Below are 6,000 nucleotides of genomic sequence, written 5' to 3'. Positions count from 1 at the left end.
ACCACTCCGTGCCACCCTCTCCCTCTTGCTCTCCCAAAGGAAGAGAAGGACAATTATGGATGACAAATGGCCATTGCAGAGCTGGCTTCCCACTCGGGAGGGAACACTGCATCTTCCTCGCGGTTTCTGAGAAACTTCTCTAGTAAGAAACTATAGAAACGATCCCTGAAAAGACAGTCTTGTCCTCCCCTTGGATCATTTCCTTCTCAGCAACCTCACAAAGCAGGCGCATCGCAACACCAGCGGACAGTTGGTAACTGAGGCTCAGAGAAGTTGAGTCACTTGTCCAGGGCCACACAGCTTGGAGTCCGTGGGGCTGAGACACAGGACAGGGCTGGCTCACTTCTGATTACACTGCCGCGAGGAGACAACGAGGCAGCTGGACCCTGGGGAGTTCTGGGTGGGAGGGCCTCTCCTCCAGGCCAGAAGGCTATGAATAAATAAATGTCTGATTACCCCCAGGGGGAGTTCCACCCTTGGAGCAGGTGCTTTTAAAAAACGAGATTGATTCTTGTCTGTGAACAGAGGTTGGCCTGGGCAGACACCCAGATGCAGGGGATTGGTCGAAATGACCTCTAGCGGAGACCTCCTAAGAATTAGAAGCAGGCCGGAACATCTACAGGCTCCTGGCTCTGCAGCCAGGCTATGGGTTCCAATCCCAGCTCTGATTTTTCCTGGTAGTAGGTCCATGGTGGTCAACTTCCTGCAACACTCCATGCCTCAGTTTCCCCACCCGTAAAGCTGGACTCACCCTGTAGGAGCGTGCTATTTAGCGAGCTACACAGGTCTTCGAATGGCACCAGACACAGCGAGGGATGCCCGTTTCTATTCAGCAAGATCTGCGTAGCCAAGTCCAATGGCCAGGACGCCTCAAGGCGGGCACTGCTAGGGCTTGGTAGCATGCAGCCCGCTGTTGACCCTCCTTTCCAGGAAATGGCTGTGTTTTGATTACAGGAGGAGGGTCTGATGGTCGGACACCCAGAGCAAGGGGGGCCCTGTTCTCTGGCACCTGTCAGGCAGAGGCCAACCCTGGCTTCCCAGGGGGCAGTCAGAGAAGATTATGGCACGGTTGCCCAGCCCTGGGCAAGGTGCCCCACCCTGGGAGGGGACAGAAAGGGAAGGGGGCCCTGGGAGGTCCTGTTCCGAGTCTGCCACTCTACACCCGTTAAATGCAGAGGGCCCAAACTCTATGTGGAAAGTGAAGAAGAGGTGGCCAAGCATGGTGTCCACTGAGCCAACAGTACTGCCCTCAGCCTGGAAGGGGAGCCTGGTGGGTCTGAGGCTCAGCTCCGCCAACCTGCTGTGTCACCCAGGATGAGTTGCTGCCCCTCTCTGAGCTCGTTCCAAGAGTCTTTTAGAATCCAAAGTGTTCAAGGGAGACCATCCCAGGAGCCTCTCTGATTCCACAAGTCTTTTTTTTTTTTTTTTTTAAGATTTATTTATTTATTTGACAGACAAAGATCACAAGTAGGCAGAGAGGCAGGCAGAGAGAGGAGGAAGCAGGCTCCCTGCAGAGGACCCTGGGATCATGACCTGAGCCGAAGGCAGAGGCTTTAACCCACTGAGCCACCCTGGTGCCCCTGATTCCACAAGTCTAATCAGAAAATTGGCTTGGAGCCCAGGAGTAGACTCCAGCCCCTGCTCTCTCCCCTCAACCTCAGACCTCACCTCCAGCTTCTCAAGCCACCCTTCCCTGTAACTCCCCTCGCCCAAGTCCCAGCGACACAAGCCTCACAGAGGGTGAGACAGCCCAGCAGAAAATGTCACAGATTCTTGGGGTTTGAGGGGTGGTTCCAGCTTCCCCCTCCCTCACTGTCTGGCTGTGGGGCCAGAGGAGAACTCACCTGGGCAGAGCATCTTGGGGTCCCTTCAGCCCGGGACATAGATGGCACTGCTGGGACCATCTCTGGCACAAGGTGACTTACCCCCCAGTTCCCGCTGCTGGAAGGGCTGGTCAAGCAGGCCCTCAGGTGACAGACCGTCCTTCCCAGGCACAGATTTTCCTGGCATCTGCCTGGGAGGAAGGGCACTGGCTGGAGGTGGGGCAGTGGGGCAGGGAAAGATTGGGGGGGAGGCGTCTCCTGTGTCCTAGAGGGCTTGTCTGCAGCCCCTAAACCCACTCCTTTGTGGATGCTGTGGGCCAGGGGTCCAGGAAGCCAGGACCCTCAGGAGCCAGGAGAGGGCTGATCTGGGAGAGACTGAGATGAGCCCAGGCCCCTACCCCATCGTGACCCCCCCACCCCGAAATGGGGCCAGCATGGCCCAGGCTGAGGTGTTTGCTTTTCCTCTCTCTACACTGACTCCATTCAGAGCAGACTTTCTCCACCCCCGGCCAGCGGCCAGCAAGCCAGGGCACCAGGGAGAGATCACCACCCCCACACTCCCTCCTTTGCAAAATGTCCCCCCCCAATGCCATCTTCACTTCAGGGAAATGGCATCTCCCAGGACTTCATAGTTTTCGGAGGGGGCATTGCAGAAGTAGGGGGGCTGGGGAAGAAAAGGCCCACCCCAAAGGAGAAGAGGGAAAGAGGGAAAGAGAGAAGGGAGTGGTGGGAAAAGAGAGGCATGAAGGGATGCTGGGAAAGAGAAGGGGAACAGAGCGCCACAGAAGGGACTGGCAGAGAATCAGAAAAAGGGGCTCCTCAGGGAGGCGGCCCCAGGAGAGGTGGGGTGGGGTGGGGAGGAGCATAGTATGGGGAGCCACAGGCAGAGACTGACCCAGGAGGCAGGAAGCGCCTTTGCAGGGCCTCATGCCTGGCTCTCTGTCCCAAGGCACTGAAAGGGCCTGAGGCCGCCCCTGAGGCTGGGCACTCCTGACTCCCACCTGAAATCCTTGGGACAGGGGCCTGGGTGAGGCTGTGACCTGGTCTGAGGCCAAGGGAAGGAGGAGGGTGAAAAGTTTCCCCAAGTCAGAAGGCCATGGGGGAGGCATCTCAGGGGGTCCTGCTCTTTGCTCTCTCTGACTGTCACGTTGGTACATAAAGAGGGTAGAAAGGTCAGCTGTGGCCTTTCAGGTCTGTGGGAAAAACTCTGCCCACTTCCCTAATGCATATTTATTGGTGTGAGCCGCTGGGGTGGGAGGAAGCCCCCTCCCCACCCGCCTCCCAGGCCAGGCCAGGTTAGCACTAAGAACTGGCTCCATGTCACCGAAATCCTACTCTTTGTCTCCAGATTGGCTCCAGAGTCCTCCCCCTTCCCTCCTCCCCTTGGCTCCCCCCAACCCCCCTTTGGGGTTGCCAAGCAACTGTAGAAGGGTAGCTGAGATATTTTCTTTATTACAAGCAAAAGCAAGACAGTATCACGGCCCCAGGAGGGGAGCAGGGTGGGGGCTGGGGAGAGGGCGTCCCGTATTCTGGGGGGAACCTCACTACCTTGGTGTGCTCTGGGCTTGGACAGTGGGGAGACTCAGAGCCCCAGAGAAGGTGGAGAATGGAAGGGAATGGTGCGATGGGCAGGTCCACACACAGGGGTCCAGTCTACGTAAGGTTGAAAGAAGCAGCCCTAGCCCCAGCCCCTCCCCAAGTCTCCCCTCCCCCGTGAGTCCCTCACCTGTCACCCTCCAGCTCTATTTTCAGGCTAAGTCACTTCCCACCTCAGGGTCTAAGTTTTCTCCTCGACAAAATGGGAATAATGACGTGTACTATTATCTCATTTAATGTTCACGTCAATCCCGAGATCCCAAGAGACATTTATTTTTCCCGTTTTACTGGTTAGGAAACCGATGCTCAGAGAGATGGGAAGTGACTTGCCAAGCAAGCCGGTAAATGACAGTAAGACACTTCAGCCCCAACTCCTTTTTTATTTCTTTTTTTCAAGTCAGATCTATGCCCAACGTGGGGCTCGAATTCACGACCCCAAGATCAAGAGTTGCATGGTCTCCGGACCACCGAGCCAGTCAGGTGCCCTTCCCCCCTAACTCTTTTTTATAAAAAACGTTTTTTTAGTTGTGACATTAGTTTCAGGTGTACAACAGGGTGATTCCACTCTCATAGTTATGCTGCGCCCACCGCAAGGGCAGTCACCATCTGTCGCCATGCAACACTATTATAGTATCATAGACCGTGTTCCCTAGGTTGTGCCTTTCATTCCCACAACTTACTCATTCGTAACGTAACTGGAAGCTCATACCTCCCACACCCCTTCACCCATTTTGCCCATCCTCCTCCTCTCTACTCTCAATTCTTTATTTTAGAAAGAGAGAGAGAGCCCGCAAGCGCGCTCAAGTGCAAGTGGGGGAGGAACAGAGGGAGGGGGAGAGAGAATCTCAAGCAGATTCCCTGTTGCGTGCAGGAGCCTCACGTGGGGCTCGATCTCAAGATTGATGAGAACTTGACCTGAGCTGAAACCAAGAGTCAGAAGCTCCACTGACGGAGCCACCTAGGCGCCCCTACCCCACTCTAACAGCAACTTTCCTGAGGTATACACCATGTGATCGCCCAGATAAAATGTACAATTTAGGGGCACCTGGGTGGCTCAGTGGGTTAAAGCCTCTGCCTTTGGCTCAGGTCATGATCCCAGGGTCCTGGAATAGAGCCCTGCATCGGGATCTCTGCTCGGCAGGGATCCTGCTTCCTCCTCTCTCTTTGCCTGCCTCTCTGCTTACTTGTGATCTCTGTCAAATAAATAAATAAAATCCTAAAAAAAAAGTTTAAAATGTACAATTTAATGGTTTCTAGTATGTTCACAGAGTTGCGCAACCATCAGCTCAATCAATTTAGGATATCCATGTCATCCCCAGAAGAATCCCTGTGACCGTTAGCCTTCCTTCCCCCTCCCCCCACAACTCCCCCTGCTTCCCATCCTAGGCAACCACTAATCTGCTTTCTGTCTCTATAGATTTGCCTGTTCTGGATATTTCTATAAATGGAATCAGACAATATGTCCCAGTCCTCTTCCAATAGCCCCAAGCTCACTGGGCGCTGGAGCAACTGAGTACCAGGTATCAGGGTGAACAACGTGGGCTTTGCTGTTAGACAGACTCGGGTCTAAAATTCGGCTCTGCTGCTCAGTAGCTCTCTATCTGGGGGAGGTGGCTTCCTCTCTCCGGGCCTCAAGTTTCTGATCTGTAAAATGGGTATTTCTCACAAAGCCGTAGGGATCCTAAAAAGTGTTCTGCCCAGCACCTGTGCTGACGTATAGTGGTTGTTGACTGGCTTACAATGATCCATGCATCTAGTTATCCCTTTACTGGGATATTTAATAAAGTTTAGCACTTTCTAAGACTCCGACATTGCTCTAGGTGCCAGGGACAGAGCAATGAACAGGACGTGATCCCTGCTCGAAAAAGGCACACATGCTAGCGGGCAAATAAGACAGCGGGTGAGGAGAGGCTTACAGAGCGATATGTGTGATGAAGACGAGAGCACAGGTGATGGGATGAAGCACCCCAGGTGGGTGGAGGTTACTTTCATTGGGAAAGCTTCCTTGTCCTGTCACCATCTCCTGAAGAGGAACTTTTTTAAGAAAGCTCTACACCCAACATCGGGTTTGAACTCACGACCCCGCGATCAAGAGTCACATGCTCTACCTACCGAGCCAGCCAGGAACATTATCTTTTATAAACTAGAACATGCTATGCAGGGTGCAGGGGTTCTTAGGGTCCCCTCTGGGTGGGGACAAAGGCCTGGCTTCGTTATCTTCTGCGAATGGGGACATGCCAGGTTGGCAATTCATTTATGAAGGCAGCCCACTCGGTTACCAGCATGTAAGGAGCCCCGCCACTCTTCTGCTCTTAGAGAACTCTCTGCACCGGCAGGGCCTGGCCTGGGGAGGCACGATGACCTGGGACAGGGCTCTTTAGTCCCTCCCAGGCCACCCTGAAACAGGGATTGATAGCAGCATTCGGGGACAGGACTCCAGGGTTGGAAATATCGTGCCCAGAGCTACCACCTGACTCCCGCGCCCCTAGCCGGGTCTCTGGGCACTTGTCTGCCCTGCTCCATGTCTTGGGCCTATTTCTGAAGCACAGAGGCCAGGCTGCCTCGGGAAGTCTCTTCTGGC

At 54.4% G+C, this 6,000-nt stretch overlaps 1 pseudogene; it reads right to left on the bottom strand.

Moving 5' to 3' along the window:
- Positions 1–181, bottom strand: LOC116872906 (annotated as a pseudogene).
- Between the last annotated feature and the right edge of the window lie 5,819 nt (positions 182–6,000).

This window comes from Lontra canadensis, unplaced genomic scaffold (genome assembly GCF_010015895.1).
Source record: "Lontra canadensis isolate GAN:19392208 unplaced genomic scaffold, GSC_riverotter_1.0 scaffold30, whole genome shotgun sequence".
Taxonomy (NCBI): Eukaryota; Metazoa; Chordata; class Mammalia; order Carnivora; family Mustelidae; genus Lontra; species Lontra canadensis.
Note: the sequence above shows the minus strand (reverse complement) of the source record. Positions and strands in the feature narration are given on the sequence as shown.